Genomic DNA, 16,016 nt, shown 5'->3' with positions numbered 1-16,016 from the left:
AGGACCAGTTTAGGGCTTCTTCTTATTTAGTTGATGAGACTTTCAAACAGCCTTATAAATCTACACAGAGAAAACAGCAATTAATGAAATATAAATCTATTGGAATTTGTAAGTTAATGTGAAGAACAATAAGCGAGATGGACTAACTAACCCTAATATCATTTTCTTGTTTGAGTTGCAGTAGATGAAGAACACCATCTTCTCTACTTCAATAGGCCCTTCTTTGTCGATGAACTTTCCTCTCGGACTCAGTAATTAACATTGTTTTCAGATTTGAAGGGAAAAGAGAATTTTTCAGTTGAGAGAGAAAACACAGGGGAAAAGTTAGAGATGGATCTTGCGCCGCTGCATACAGTTTTCTTTTTCTAGGGTTTGCGGAGGAGGAGAAAACGAAGTAACGAGAACATAATAAAAATGAGAACTTAAAAGTACGAAAATGCTGGGGTATTTTTCATCAGAATTGAGTTAGTTGGCACAAATACAAAAGGGTATTAAAGTATAATGTAAATACATTTTGTATATGAACAGTTGAAGATTAACGGTTCAAATTAAAATTTATGGAGATTGAAATTTTGTATTTTGGAATACTTTTATTTTTGTAGAAATGTAGAGATTTGTAAGAAAAACATGTCACCAGTTGGTTGAGTTTGGTAGAAAAATGGTGAGAAAAATGTCAGGTATGTGATTATAACCATGTCACTAGATCCTTCCTCTTTTTTAGAAGTTGGATCTTTTTAGTTTCAATTTAACCTGGGCCATTATCTAGGTGAAGTTTGAGGAACCGATGTTATATCTTATCAAAAAAATTAAAAAATAAATTCAATATGACCAAGATCATAGGACAAGGGCGATGACAAAAAATAACCAAAATGTGCCTTGGTATATCTCAGGTGTAATGTCAGAAATTAAAAACCATATACGACTAATTTCACATCAAACACTAAACCATAACTACCGAGAGAGGAACCAAACGACATATAGATTATGAAACCAAACCAGCCAGGGTCATTCTTGACTATAATATGAAACCACGTTGTCCCATTTTTCTTGAACCAAATTGTATTATATAGCAGACTCCTTAGGCGCAACGTGCTCGCGTATGATTTCTTTCCTAGTCTAGTAAAGTTATTCTATGCTTCAATAAAAGTCAAAGATTATTCATATGATTTCGGACTTCATTCAATCCCTTAGGATCGCAATGGACGCTAGATATCTTAGTATAAATTAACCTGGATTACAAACTTCGAGTTAACCTTCATCGTGTAATGGGTGCACTTTTGTTGATTTTTTCAACATGAGTCATTATTCAGTTGTTCATAATTTTACGAATAATTTTTGTTGAGAATGGCAATTTTTCTCGCTGCATATATTCATGTTCAAGTTTCGCAATAATTTTTACGATTAGCATTCAGATTTTTCTTTAAGTTTTATGGTTAGCCTTCAAATTTTGCTTTAGTGGTTTATTGTTGTATCCTACCCAATTATACTCAACTTTTTCAACAATCAATTGATAACACTTACTTTTATTGATTAGCTACATATTTTATCTTATCTTAGTTACCTTTCTTCCATAATCACCAGATAACGTTTACTTTTATTGATTATTCACTATCTAATCCAATGTTACTCAACTTTAGTCCATTCCATCAAATTATACTCGAAATTACTAGGTCGTACTCAGTATAACCGGTTATCCAACTATTTTCATCTAATTAAATCGAATTATACTCAACTTTCTTCGACAATCACCGGATAACGCTTAGTTTGACTGGCTATCCACAAATTTAATTCAGTTATACTTAAATTTTCCGAATTCCACCAAATCATACTTAAAATTGCTTGATCATATTCAATATGACAGATTATCCTATTCCATTTAATTAAATCCAATTATACTCAACCTTCTTTCACAATCACCGAATGATGCTTACTTTGACTGATTATCCACAAATTTAATACTTTATTCTATCAAATCATAATCAAAGTCGCTAGATGATATTCAATATGACCAATTATCCATCGAAACCAGTTAAATTGTACTCACTTTCATCTCATAATCACTAGATAACGCTTATTAGTTTCGGAATATTGCTTAATTTAAATATATTTTTCTTTTGGCATAAAAAAAATAAAAAACCAAGAAATCCAAGTTATGTTGGAATTAGATTGCATCCAAATGAATCTAATTGTACTCAATTTTTCCGGATCGTATCCACTTCAACCTCATTCAATTGCACACGTTATCATCAGCTTTGGACTTTCAATTTTGTTCGAACACGTCCAATCTCATTTGATGCTTAAATATTTACATTTTCATTCAAGTACAGACTTTGTTACGAGTTTCATTCGATCTGATCCAATCTTATTGGCTGCTAAACGATTTAATAGAATTCATTGACAAACTTCGTTTGATCTCACAGGTATCATGTCATACATCGACCTGTAAAAAATCACAACCTTAGATTACACAATTATTAATTTGGTCTCCTATGGGGAAAAAAAGTCAATCAGCCATAGAAAAATTTACTCCCTCTGTACCACATATATAAGCGGAGGGACCAATTCTCTTAGATTAAAAAACTTTATTGATTTTATACATTTATATGTTTTTTCATGTTTTACCCTTACTTATATTCCCAATGTTAGAGACATATACTCAATTGTGATGATTCCAAGCAAATAAATAGGGGTAATACAAGTAAAAAACCGTCTTGAAATTTGGACTCCGCTTATATAGTGGTACAAGGAAAAACGGAAATTCCGCCCATATAATAGGTACGAAGGGAGTAGAAAATTTAAAGCTATAAATGGATGAATAAATTTTAATGTGGGTAACTGGGTATATGGTACCAATTACAATTTGACACGTGGTACAAAGTATAATCTGTATGGTGTTTATTCAACCAATAGAAAATTAGAATCTTTAATCGAACGAAGATAAATGCAAACACAAAAACTCACATGGATTACCATCTTAATACAAAGGAGGGAAAATTGCGATCTCAGTGGGAGGGAACAACGAAGTTTTGACGCACTATTTCCCCCTAGAATTTCAGAATTTTTCTTTTCCCTCAAAACCCTAACTAACCTTACCATACTGCTTCCTCTTTGTTTACTCTTCTTCTCTTTCCAAGCTCGAACCGTCCGAGAAAATCAATGAACACAACTTCACCACTTCCATCGTTCACCACTGAAAATTCAATAAACAATAAACTTGTCTGGTGATTTGGGATTTTCTCTTATTGATTTTTCAGAGATTTTGAAGATGGAGAAAAAGATGATATATCGATTTATCTTTTTTCCTATATTCGTAGACTGATTTCCGGGGTATGGAGATCTGTGTTTCTTTATTAATTCTGTGAATTATTTTTTGATTGGATTCATGTGAATCGGTTCAAAATCAATAAAATCTACGCCTCTTTATTATTCTTATATTGTTCATGATTTGATGATTGGAATTTTCAGATTTTGGGAATGATTTGATTTAAAATTTGATGTGTTGTTCAAAAATTTCATTATAATTGGATATGTTGTGCAATTAGGGAGAAAGCAGGATAGGTTCAATAACATGAGGAGAGGGAAACAAGAAGCAGACAGCTGTCCCCAGTCGAGTTCGCCAGGGTTTATGAAATTCCTAAACAGATTATCCCAGAATGAAGGTACATCAAACTTTCAGTGGTTCATAATTAAGATTAGATGGATTATGAAGTTGTGATTGTTATTCGTATATTTGTGGCTTTGAGTTAAGATATTATTTCTTGCAGGAAACAGGAAAGGGACCACCTTCTGCGGAAGAAGAGGACCTGAAGTCGTTAGTGCTCCGTGACAAGGATGATAAATTGACTTCCGAGTTCGGTGATGATGATGAAGTTGTTTCTTTTATCAAAGCGTTGTTTGATGCTGGTAATGCAATATGCAATGGATTTACAGCAGTTATAAATAATAAATTTACCTTGAGTTTCTTAGTTTAGTTTTCGCATAATCCTTTGGATGAGATTGAATTTTCGTTTTATTGTCTGCAAGATACTCGTGGTCCAATTATCTGGATACCCGTGAGCTGGATGTTTCAGTTTGGAGTTTTGTTTTTGTCTTCATGAGTTTTAAGCGGTTTTGATTGAATAGTTATCTAATTTGATTTAGTTAGTGCCTTGCTTCAGGAGTTCACCGTGATGGATGCAACTTCACAAGTTGCTCCAACAATGTTGAGAACCATCCGTATTTTGAAACCCATGGACTTCAATAATTGATGTTTGTGTATTTGTTTGAATAGGGTATGTTTTAGCATCTTTCTACTCTTTCACTTTCGAGGAAAAAACTCTCAATATTTATTTCATTGTTCACTTTTTTGTTTTTTCGTCGGTACATCTAAACTGAGTTTTGCCGGATGTTGTTGAAAATTTTATAGGTTACTTTCTTGTTGAATAATTCAGTTTCTCAATTTAGATCGAAGAAAAAAGTGAAAGTGTGATTGGTTGTTACTCTCCAATTGAAAATTCAACAAAATCATCATTCATTTGAGATTTAATTAGTTGACAATGACTACTGATCCATTGAATAAACTCATCTGAAATATAATTGCTTTACTTTTGATTGTAAATTCTTAAGCAATGTCCTTACTATAAATTCAATCAGTTTGCTCTGTGGTTTTTGAAAGCCTTTCTAGACAATCTTCATTGTTGCATGAGAATATTGTCGGCGGTGGTTAAGAACTGTCTATCATGGCTCTGTGTTATTTTGTTTGAAAGACGGCACGACACCACTCTGTTATGTATCCATTTTACCCACAGTTTATGTTGAGTTGGCGTGATCCAAGAGCTACAACTCTGTTTGTCACCTTTTCCTGATTGTTGTCATTGTGCTCGTTCTTTCTTCCTTGTTTTGGATGAACTTTGTTTTCCTATTGTAGGTTTTTTATGGCTATTCAATATTTTATGGTGGTGTAACAGTATTCTTTGGCTAGGGATTTGTATGTTTTAACTTGAATATCGAGAGGAAGGAGAGAGCATGGAATTGTTCAGTTCGTGTGAGTGCATTGAAAACCACTGTTAGAAACTTCATGGTATGTACATTTTATCTTAGACATGGAAACCTTGTAAAGATTAGTTATTGGCTCAATTTATGAATCTTAATTGGCACACCAAATTCAAATGAAAAATCATAAAATATTAGTTGCATTTAGCATTTCTGGCATCATTGATTTGTAAATTAATGTTGTTGTTAATCGAGGAGTTCTTTGCAGGACATTTTTATGAGAACGCCGGAAGTGGTAGTTACAGATCCAATTGTTAGAAAGAAGGTTCAGAAGGAAACATAAGGAGACCGAGTCAGTAAGCAGTTAATGGAGTTGGAACGACAATAGGTAATGTATTGCATTCTTTATTTGTATTGCTCTATTGTCCATTACTGGTCTTCTTTAAATTCTTGTAATTCTCTTGCCATGGATATAACTGCCTTCGTTTCCAAAACCCTGACTTTCTACTACATAAAGCATTTTGCTATATATTTGTATGCTTTACTCTTATTCTTATGTTTTGATTACTCAAATAGTTAGTAATAAAATAACTTAATTTTTACGCAAGATTATGTTCATCTCTTCATCATTTTAGCCCTTTGTTTGTGGTCTTTTTGCCTCTAAGTTTGTCGATACAACAACAGCAACCCCTTAGGATCAACAACAACAGCAACCCCTTAGGATCAACAACAACAAGAACCAGAATAACCCCCCATCAATGATCAATCTTTTGTCAGGTAAGTAACTTTGTCAATCTATTCGTACGACTTACCTATTTTGGATGTGCATTTCTTTTATGATTCATATAATTTTTGAATTAAGGGGTATTGAGAACTTAGGATGTTAGGTGCATCTCAATGTTTGATTGATCTAAACATGATTCGGAATCCGATTCTTATGAAATCGTTAATTATGAAGTGTGAAACTATTAATTTTCAGTTTGAGTATCATAAATGAGGAATGTGAGTCAGTTAATCTGTATCTAGGTTGAGCATTATGATAGTGAGGATTGGTATTTAATGGTATACAAAATGATGAATTTGGGGTTTTACATCGATGTCTTACATGGATCACATTTTTTTTTTCGTAAATTGGTACTTAGTGTGTATTACATGTATCATTTCAGGTTTGAGAGTCTGTCACTTTTAGAAGAAAAAAGGAAGCTACTGAAAAGCAAACCCCAATGCAACAAAATACTGGATTGGTATAAGCTGTCTTATTTGAGGTCAAAGATAGGGATAGCAGTGGTTCTTTTGCCGGTTCTGATGCATTGTGGTGTACTCCTAAACTCGCTAAACACGGAAATTGTAAGGTTGGAGAAGTTATTATTCACGGTCAAGAGAATGGTGAATGGACGTATCCATACATTCTTCGAAGGACAAGAGGAAGAAGCTAAGATGAAACATCTATCTGTTGAAGTGGGTAGCACTGGAATGTGTTATCTAAGGATTTTGGATACGGAAGTACTTTGTCCAATTGTTGGATGGACTTGCTGCCCCCACTTTAATTAGTGATTTAAAGGTATGAATATGTCTATGCTGACGAACACAAGGATCTGACATCTTACATTCTGGGAAGTAGCTTACCCAGTTTTGATTTACGTAATAGGGCTGGTACATACGCATGTTCTGGTACACCGACACCCGCTTGTGTCTTAGTAAGTATAGGTTTTGTACTTTGTTTTGGATAGTACTTGCGCCTTTTTTGGTTTTTATGTTGAAGTAGGATACTTTGCAATTTGTGCATTGTAAGGGACCTCATTTTATTTATAAAATCCGAATTTATTTGAATCTATAAATTAGTATCATCGACTTTGGTTACGAGGTAAACACTTATCTCTTGTGTGAGTACTATGCTTATTTACTGTATGATAGGTCTAGCATAGTATGCCTTGACTCGTTTCCCATCTATCTATACTTTAACACACTAAAGCTTTTGCGTACATATGATGTTTTCTAAAATGTGGCAGTTTATCCCCTTTTTGCCTTGTTGGAAAACCGTGTCTAATGAACTTGTATTTTGGACACACAAAACGATCATGGTGGCTATAAGAATTAGCTTTATGCCACGGAAAATTGGCGAATCTAATACTACCCTACACTTGGACACGCAAAACAGTTACCTCGTGTGGCAATATATTAGTCCATCGCCATGGACAGTCACCACTTCTAAATAACCATGGCAAATGCTGCTCTTTGGCTACATCCTTTGACACGTGGCTTTTGATGGACACTAATAGACATGGTTATTGAGTTAAAATGTGGCCATAACAACACTCTGGTCATATAGCCACGCCAATAATCCAAAACGTGGCTACGCTATAAAACCAAAAATGTGGCCTATGTGACAGTTTGTACTAGTGATAAGAAGTCACGAAAACAACTGAATGTCGTAATAAATGTATGAGAGGAAACCAACATGCATGTTAGGGTTAACCTTCTTGAAGGGGAAATCAGGGGGAATATAAAGGGATGGAACCCTCCAGATTAAGGTGTTGCGTGACCAAAAAAGACGGAAATGTCATGGGGCTAACTTTCATGGGAATGGCTAGGACCTTGAAAGAATAATAAGCGCCTGATACTTCGTCGAATTAAGATCCTTCAAAAAGGATGAGGCACAATAAGACCTTAATTAGGAGGCAAAATAATACCTTGGAAAGCAACACACGAATGAATAACACAAAAACAATATATAAAGAAAAATTATCATGAAATGAGTAAAAAGACAAAGGCAGACAAAGGAAAATGGGGAAAGGTTAAGCAACGCGAGTAAAGACAACATGAGAAGCACGGCGAAAAATTAAAGTAAGAACATGCAATGAGGCAAGTAACGTAGTTCAAAGCTTGTAAGCAAAATCAAAATAATGGGATACCAACCTTTCATTTCATACCTCGGAGATACACAAAAGAATAAGAGGCAAGTATATACTTTAAATTTTGTTATTCTTTTGAGTATTCCCGCGGAGAGTATATACTTGACGAAATGGAAAACCATAATATATAAAAGTATTACTTAAAGACAACCAGAAATATATAAAAAAAAGTCAAGGTGTTCTGCCCCCAAGATTGGGAGCGCCCAAATAAAGAGATTGTTATAATAACTAATGTTGAAAACATGGGAGAAGGGAAACTAAGATTGTTGTTGAAAAGGATCACCATCAGTAATTGTTGTCTCAGGGATTTCACCACCAGCCCCACCAAGACTAGTACCCATCTCAGTATCTATTTCAAGGTTTGAAGGTTGCCCCAGAAAACTCGAGGAAGCAAAGGCACACTTGGACTCTTCCTCCTCGACCTTGGTCTCATTGATCTGTTGCTCCCCGTCACCCTCAACGAGCCTCTCTTCTTCACCTGAGATGATTCCGCGGTTGACTGGTTGCTCTTCATCGAAAAAAACTTCCAGAGGAAAAGTGGGATGAGGAATGCCTTGCTCGTCGCAGAAGTTTTTGAAGATAGAAACCAGGTGGTCCTGGGTATTCTTGCGAGATAACTTCGCTACTTTTCCATAATCTTCTATCATCTCATCAAAGTCAGCATTCAAATCCTTAACCTCATCTTTGGGGCGAGAAACTTCTTAGAGAGACTCATCCTTTTCGCTGGAAAGGTGAATAACTTGATTCTTGTAACGCTCTTCGGATTCTGCAAAAATAAAACAAGATTTGATCAGAAATCTAAAATTTGACATAACCTATAGTATCTCGCATTGCACCTAGATCTACCTTCCATCTGTAAGATAGCGGTATTTAAAGTCTCTTGGATATCATAAAGAAAATGATCCATCTAGGAGATTTTCAGATCTGACTCTTGAAGTTGAATGCATAGCTCGTGATACGCATTGTCCCAGCCTTTACCATGACCAGACTTCGAAGTATCTTTTCTGTGTTGAATGACAAGAGTACCCTCATTTTTGTGTAGATCTGCAGACTTGACTTGGGAGGAAGATTTGATAGACTTTGAGCATGAAGGGTTGTCCAGCTGATCCTGAAAAAATTCCACCTTTTTCTTCAGACAATGAATGTCCTTATTTAAACTAGCTAATTTGTTACGAGATTTGCGAAGATCAACCACAACCTGATTTTTTTATACTAATCACACGCTCGTTGTCTTCCTCCAGTCTCTTATAGGAAGATAATGACGAAGCATGAAGATTCCTCGAGGTAGTAAGGGAATTGTTAACCCGCAGATGTTCTAACTTAAGGTGCTCATTCGCGTCATGAAGATGAAGATTTATCTCCTCGCTATGAGAAGAATCGATAGACATGCAGTCCACTTGCAAAAAGAGAGTTTTGAATTTCTCGTTCAAGATCAAGTTTCCAGACACATAGCAATCATTCTGAGTCATGAGGTTCAAATTCTCAGCGCGAATATCTTCCAGCGAGGTGGACACTTCGGAAACATCCATTTGGCATTGCATGCATCGAGCTTGACGAAACACGAAATAAGAAAATAACAGAAGTAAAAGCAAAGGCAAGGAATGCACCTACGAGGGAAGAAAACTTACTTCGAAGCTTCGCCATCTTATTCTCTTGATTGCTGGAATAATCCTTCTCTACTTTAAGCTCCTTCGTCAAGGCCTTGATTTGAGCATCATCTTTCTTCATCTTCTCTCGAACCAACCTATCCTCCACTAAGCTGGCCATATGAAGATTGACTTCTTGTAAATCATCGAAGCAGAATTTAATAATAAATCACGAAGTACTGTAAAGATGTTGTGGAAAAAATATATGCAGGGCTCACCAAATTCATTAAAGCGGAATGTTTTTGGAGAGTCAAATTCATAGAAGCATTCAATAACACAGAGGAATCTTGAGAAAGAAAGTCGTCAGCACTGAAAGTCACCAAAGATTCAAGTGCACGAGACCTCGTAGCGGGATCTTCGCGAGCCTTGTTATAGATATCTTGAAGGAACTTCATATCAGGATCATAGATGGGGTTGTACATCGCAGAAAAAGCCGCTTGCTTCCCCTTTTCGTAAGAAGGGGATTTCGCCGTAGTTTTCTCAGGACGCTCACCTATAGAAGGAGGAATAGTAGAATCAACAACCTTGGGGGAAGCAGTTGTACGGGACTGAGAAGATTAATGCTTAAGAGTCGAAGGTTGACTTGGAGCAGCAACATAGCTCCTAACCGCGGTCAAGCTATCCATATCTAAGGTCCTACGCTTCCTCTTGGGTTCGCCAGCAGGAAGGACGGGGAAAGATGTAGTCTGCGAAATAAAAGGACCAATACGATTTATAAACAAAGGATTATAACACGTGAAAAAACAATTTCGAAAAAGTAAAGATACCTGATTTGAAGGGGAGGGCGAAATAGGGTCACATCTTTTCCGAACCCCAGTTGGCTCAAAAGGAGGTTGTCTAACAGGGGGAATATCACCCTACGAAGAATAAAGGGTTAAAACTTAAGTTTATATCATAGAAAAAAGAGTGATGGGCGAAGTGGTTACTTGTTTAAGAGTAGGAGACTCAATTTTGGCATCCTTTTCCTTGTGATCTTTGAGTAGACCCACAGCAGGCATCTCGTACTAAGTAAAAAAGAACAGGGATGTGAGAGCCGATAAAGCCAAAAGCAAGACGAAGGCTTAATAGAAAAAATGATACCTCGGCTGGCACGAACCAGCAAAGCTTCCAAGGATCGCAGCCGGAGAGATAACGATGTTTGGAAAGAGGACCCATTTTAGGAATCCCCTTCTCGTCGACACCCAAGACCAAGGGACCCCTTAACAACAGAGAGAACTTCGCCGAGTCTTCGTCCTGCGACAGTCTGAGAAGATCCACGTTTAAAAGAGGAGCTTTGAACGAGGCCGAAATAGTCTTCTTGATGAGCTCAATGCCCCACTCCTGATACTCTTATTTCTTGTAAACGTTGCGGAATATTTAGCCGCGAATGAGTCTGCACTATTGTCGCGAGGGTTGAATTCCTCGGCTGTTGGTGGAACCAGCGAAGTACCATTTCCTGAGCGAATTACAAACTCGTTGGAAACACGAATTGCGTTACCAAAAAGCTGAAAGACTCCATATTGAAGCTTGTTCAAAATCTCGAGAAAAATGGGATTAGAAGGATCGTAAAGGGGAAAGGGCAACCCGTCTCTTAACTGACCGGCGGTGACAATCATCCTGTATGTAGTCCAAGTGTCGGACTGAATCCATCGATAGTTCAGTTCCATATCAGGAGTTGCATAAATGGGAGGAGCCATGGAGGAGTCAATGGCAGGGGTCAAAGACAAACCCATCTTCTGGAAATCTTCTTGGAAATCCTCAAGAGTTTTAAGTTGAGTAGGGGTTGATACCTTCTTCGGAGCCATAATGATGAAAAGAAAGGCAAGACAGTTGAGAGAAAAGAAGGGTAACTATAAGGGCATAGACAGGAGCAGAAGGAATAATAGCTTGAGTTCACCGAAAAAATTATTAAAGAAGAAGAAGGAAACCCCAAACTAGAGCTAAAAAAAGATATTTATAAGAAAGTGGAAGGTTACCGGCAGACCAGGTTGACGACACGTTCGAGGAAACTTGACCGATAGTAACCGGTTACCTTGAGAACGTGGCCATGTGGAAGCAAGAAGGTGGAGAACGTGGTGGCCAAGGAATATCAACCGGTTCTTATTCCATTCTCATAAGATTCGAACGAAATAAGAAAAGGTAAAATGTAGGTACACAAAATAGGTTCACCACGTGGACACACAGGAAGGCACGAGATATGACTGAAGAATCTCACTTAAATATCTCGGTTAGTGGCTTTTCAAATCAAATGTCATAATTACCTCGCCACTAACTAATAACGCAAAGCACGAAGAGGAAGCATCCTAAAAATGAAGTACCTCGTATAAGTAATCTAAACTGCGAAGAATCAGTTGGAGTACCCAACAAGACACCAACCACGAAATAAAGCTGGACGAAGTTCTCGAGTACAAGGTCACAGGTTTAATCCCTATTTCTAGCGCCAAAATATAACTACCGGAAATCCAGTAGCACACCCAAGTAAGAAAAGAAACAAATCTAAGACATGATAATGGTTTTGGATGAGAAATTCTTTATTAATTAACCACTCCAAGTAGTGAAAAATACAAGTTCTCGAGTACAAGGAAACCCTAATCTCTCACCATAAGCAAAGCTCTCTCCCTCTTCCGAATTCGACCTCTCTTTACATTACCCAAGGACCCCTATTTATAGACCAATCGACCCTAATGGTGTACATCTCATTTTACTTCGTATGAATCTAGTGGAGATGCTTTATACTTCGCCCAGATCATTTTCCATAAATTTTTCCCCTTTCTTTCGCTGACAACTTTGGATGTTTGTCGGGACAGATGTCTCTTTTCTTACTCCATAATTTACTGACTTCGTCGATTATCTTTCCAGCCAAGTAACCTTACTTCGTCCATATTTATTTTGTGGTTGGTGTCTTGTTGGGTACTCCAACTGATTCTTCGCAGTTTAGATTCCTTATACGAGGTACTTCATTTTTAGGATGCTTCCTCTTCGCTCTTTGCGTTATTAGTTAGTGGAAAGGTAATTCTGACATTTGATTTGACAAGCCACTGAACGAGATATTTAAGTGAGATTCTTCAGTCCTATCTCGTGCCTTCCTGTGTGACCACGTGGCGAACCTATTTTGTGTACCTACAAGTGCCATCGGCTTGGATGCCAAATCAATTCCCGTCCCCTTATGCTAACTGATGTTAAAGTGCAATTGCAGCATTTACTCTAAGCACCTAACTTTTTGGTGTAAAATGTGCTGACCTCCCATTATGAGGCGAGCCCGCTGTACTACGTATCATGTTGTGTCGTGCCAGAAATTAAGGCGTTTCGTGTTTGAGAGCGTGTTGTGCCATGCCTGACACATTTATTTTACATTTTTCAAAATAAATATTCTCAACATATTTAGATATTATATGTGTTTTTATTTAAATAATTCGACACAACGAAAATAGAATGTCTAAATATAGTTAGAATAAACATTCTTTTGTGAAATATACAAAAAAAAAGTGTTGTATTGTAGCGTATCGTGCAATATTTTATACATATTATGAAGTGATTTGTTAGCATGTTGTTCCTTGATGTGTCACGTGCTTATCCGTGCCACATGATGTGTTGTGCCACTATGTCGATTATCCTAACCCAACACAGAACATTAAGCTAACATTCTGTGCCATCCTGGGCTAATTCACATGGTGTGCCTGGGATGTGCCCGTAAGCAGGGATTCTCAAGTTAATTTCTGAAAATTACTTCGTTCCAAGCCATATTCTCTCATGATACGAAAACTTTAACAACAGTTGAAATTAGAAAATTTCAAAACCTAAAATCTATTACAACTTCAAAAGTTTTGGACCACAGTTGATCGCTGCGACACAAACTTGGTAACAGGTAGACAGTAAAATTACTAGTTTTTAACGCTGGTCTATTATTGCAAAGGTACTGGATAACAGTTCCAAAAGACTGTTGTTTGAGGGTGAAAATGATTTTTGCTGATTTTGGTAATTTCGGGTGTGTGGGTGAGAAACGAGTTTAAACCCTAAACAATGTAATGCAAGGGAGTACTTTAGATTCGAGAGATCAATCTGTACAAATTCGGCCTAAAACAAGAAATGGTCGTTCCAGACTTGCTTCGATCACAAAGTGAAGGAGAAAGGTTGGTTTTGGGGAGGGAAGCGAAGAGAGTGTTGAGACCAGAATAGTTGATTCTGGAAGAGTAGTTGTTTCACGGCTTGTATCAGAAAGTGGGAAGCTAACAGATGGAAAAATAGAAAATATTTTCTGAGTGTTGTATCCTTCTGACCTAAACTTGTTGTTCGGTGGAAATAGGTAATGCCTATATATACCAGTCGAAGTGAAACGTACTCTAGTCTCATTAAGAAATGGAAAACGGGTGAGTAAATTGGATGAGGTGGTAAACGGTAACGCCTGGAATTGATGTTCCATAAAATAAAGCGTTTCACCATTACTCCCTGTATTTACTAACCGCCTCATCCTTATGACACTGTCTTATAACGGGCGTAGTGTACGCCGCACGCTGTAAACCGCCAAACCAATACACAATGAGCATCCCCTAGTTTGTGACATGTGTTGATGTCTCGAGCGTTTTCGTGGAAAACATGTAGCATGTTGTTTTTGTCTGGAAATTTGAGCTTGGGAGACTTGCCGACTCGGTGGTGACCTTCGACGGTAGAGATTTTGCATCTTAAGAGGAAAGGTAGTCGTTGATTATTGTAACCTTTCATTTGGTAGCCAGAGGCATGAAAGCATGATCAGTAGGCTTCAATACGGCCTAGTTTAGGCGCGGCCAAAATTTAGGGTTTTGGTTTTGTTTAGGCGCGACCAAACTAGGGCCAAAGGTTGCCATGCGTTAGCTGGTAACCTTGGACAGCTAAGATTTGCATCTTAGATGAAAAAGTGGCCTTTGATTGTTGCAGGCCTTCGTTTTGGTATCCAGTGGCATGAAAGCATGATCATTATGGCTTTAATATGGCCTAGTTTATGCGCATCCAAAAGTAGGGTTTTGGCTTTGTTTAGGCACGACAAAACTAGGGCCAAAGGTTACCATGCGTTGTTTGGCGACCTTGGACGGCTAAGATTTTCATCTAAGATGGAAGGGTGGTCGTTGATCATCGCACGCCTTCGTTTTGGTAGCCGCATAGGGAAGGCCGACATGGTATGGCGCGGCAAGGTGGTTGGCATGCCATTGGCACATGTGGCATGACATGCCTTTGCGTGGTTTGGCATGGCCAAAACTAGGGTTTTGGGCCAAAGGTTACCATGCGTTGTTTGGCGACCTTGGACGGCTAAGATTTGCATCTAAGATGGAAGGGTGGCCGTTGATCATCGCATGCCTTCGTTTTGGTAGCCGTATAGGGAAGGCTGACATGGTATGGCGCGGAAAGGTGGTTGGAATGCCATTGGCACATGTGGCATGGCATGCCTTGGCGCGGTTATGGCATGGCCAAAACTAGGATTTTGGTCCGAAGGTTACCATGCGTTGTTTGGCGACCTTGGACGGTTAAGAATTGCATTTAAGATGGAAGGGTGGCCGTTGATCATCGCACGCTTTCGTTTTGGTAGCCGCATAGGGAATGTCGGCATGGTATGGTGCAGCAAGGTGGTTGGCATGCCATTGGCACATGGGGCATGACATGCCTTGGCGCGGTTTGGCACGAAAAAAACTAGGGTTTTAGGCAAAAGGTTACCATGCGTTGTTTGGCGACCTTGGTCGGCTAAAATTTGCATCTAAGATGGAAGCGTGGGCATTGACCATCGCACGCCTTCATTTTGGTAGCTTCATAGGGAAGGCCGGCATGGTATCGCGCGACAAGGTAGTTGGCATGCGTTGGCGCGATTTGGTGTGGCCAAAACTAGGGTTTTGGGCCAAAGGTTACCATGCGTTGTTTGGCGACCTTGGACGGCTAAGATTTGCATCTAAGATAGAAGGGTGGTCGTTGATTGTCGCACGCCTTCGTTTTGGAAGCCGTGAGGGGAAGGCCGGCATGGTATGGTTTAGGCGCGGGAAGGTGGCTGGCACGACATGCCATTGACACATGTGGCATGGTTGGCATGCCTTGGCACGGTTTAGGCGTGCCAAAAATAGGGTTTTGGCGTTGGGACAAAGGTTACCATGCGTTTGCTGGCGACCTTGGACGGCTAAGATCTACATTTTATATGGAAGGGTAGCCATTGATTATTGCAACCCTTCGTTTTGGCATCCAGCGGCATGTAGCGGGGTCGACATGGATATGGCATCGAATTGTGGATGGCATGGTTGGAATGCCTTGGCGCGGAGGTGTGGCTGGCACGGCATGCCATTGGCACATGTGGTGCGGCTGGCATGGTTGGCATGCCTTGCAGCGGAGACGTGGCTGGCATGGTTTGCCATTGGCACGGTGGCACGGCTGGAATGGTTGGCATGCTTTGGCGCGGAGACGTGGCTGGCATGGTTTTCCATTGGCACGGTGGTGCGGCTGGCATGGTTGGAATGCCTTGGCGCGGAGACATGGATGGCATGGTTTTCCATTGGAA

At 38.8% G+C, this 16,016-nt stretch overlaps 1 long non-coding RNA gene across 2 annotated transcripts; it reads left to right on the top strand.

Moving 5' to 3' along the window:
- The first annotated feature begins 3,186 nt into the window (after positions 1-3,186).
- Positions 3,187-5,601, top strand: LOC113353190. Of its 2 annotated transcripts, XR_003361136.1 has the most exons (5): positions 3,187-3,327; positions 3,543-3,659; positions 3,765-3,903; positions 4,961-5,059; positions 5,240-5,601. It is a non-coding gene; the product is annotated as an uncharacterized LOC113353190 (long non-coding RNA). The 2 variants fall into 2 exon arrangements; XR_003361137.1 differs by lacking the exon at positions 4,961-5,059.
- Positions 5,602-16,016: the final 10,415 nt, after the last annotated feature.

Source organism: Papaver somniferum, chromosome 2 (assembly GCF_003573695.1).
Source record: "Papaver somniferum cultivar HN1 chromosome 2, ASM357369v1, whole genome shotgun sequence".
NCBI lineage: Eukaryota > Viridiplantae > Streptophyta > Magnoliopsida > Ranunculales > Papaveraceae > Papaver > Papaver somniferum.
The sequence above is the reverse complement of the archived record's forward strand: the minus strand, read 5'-3'. Positions and strand labels throughout refer to the sequence as shown.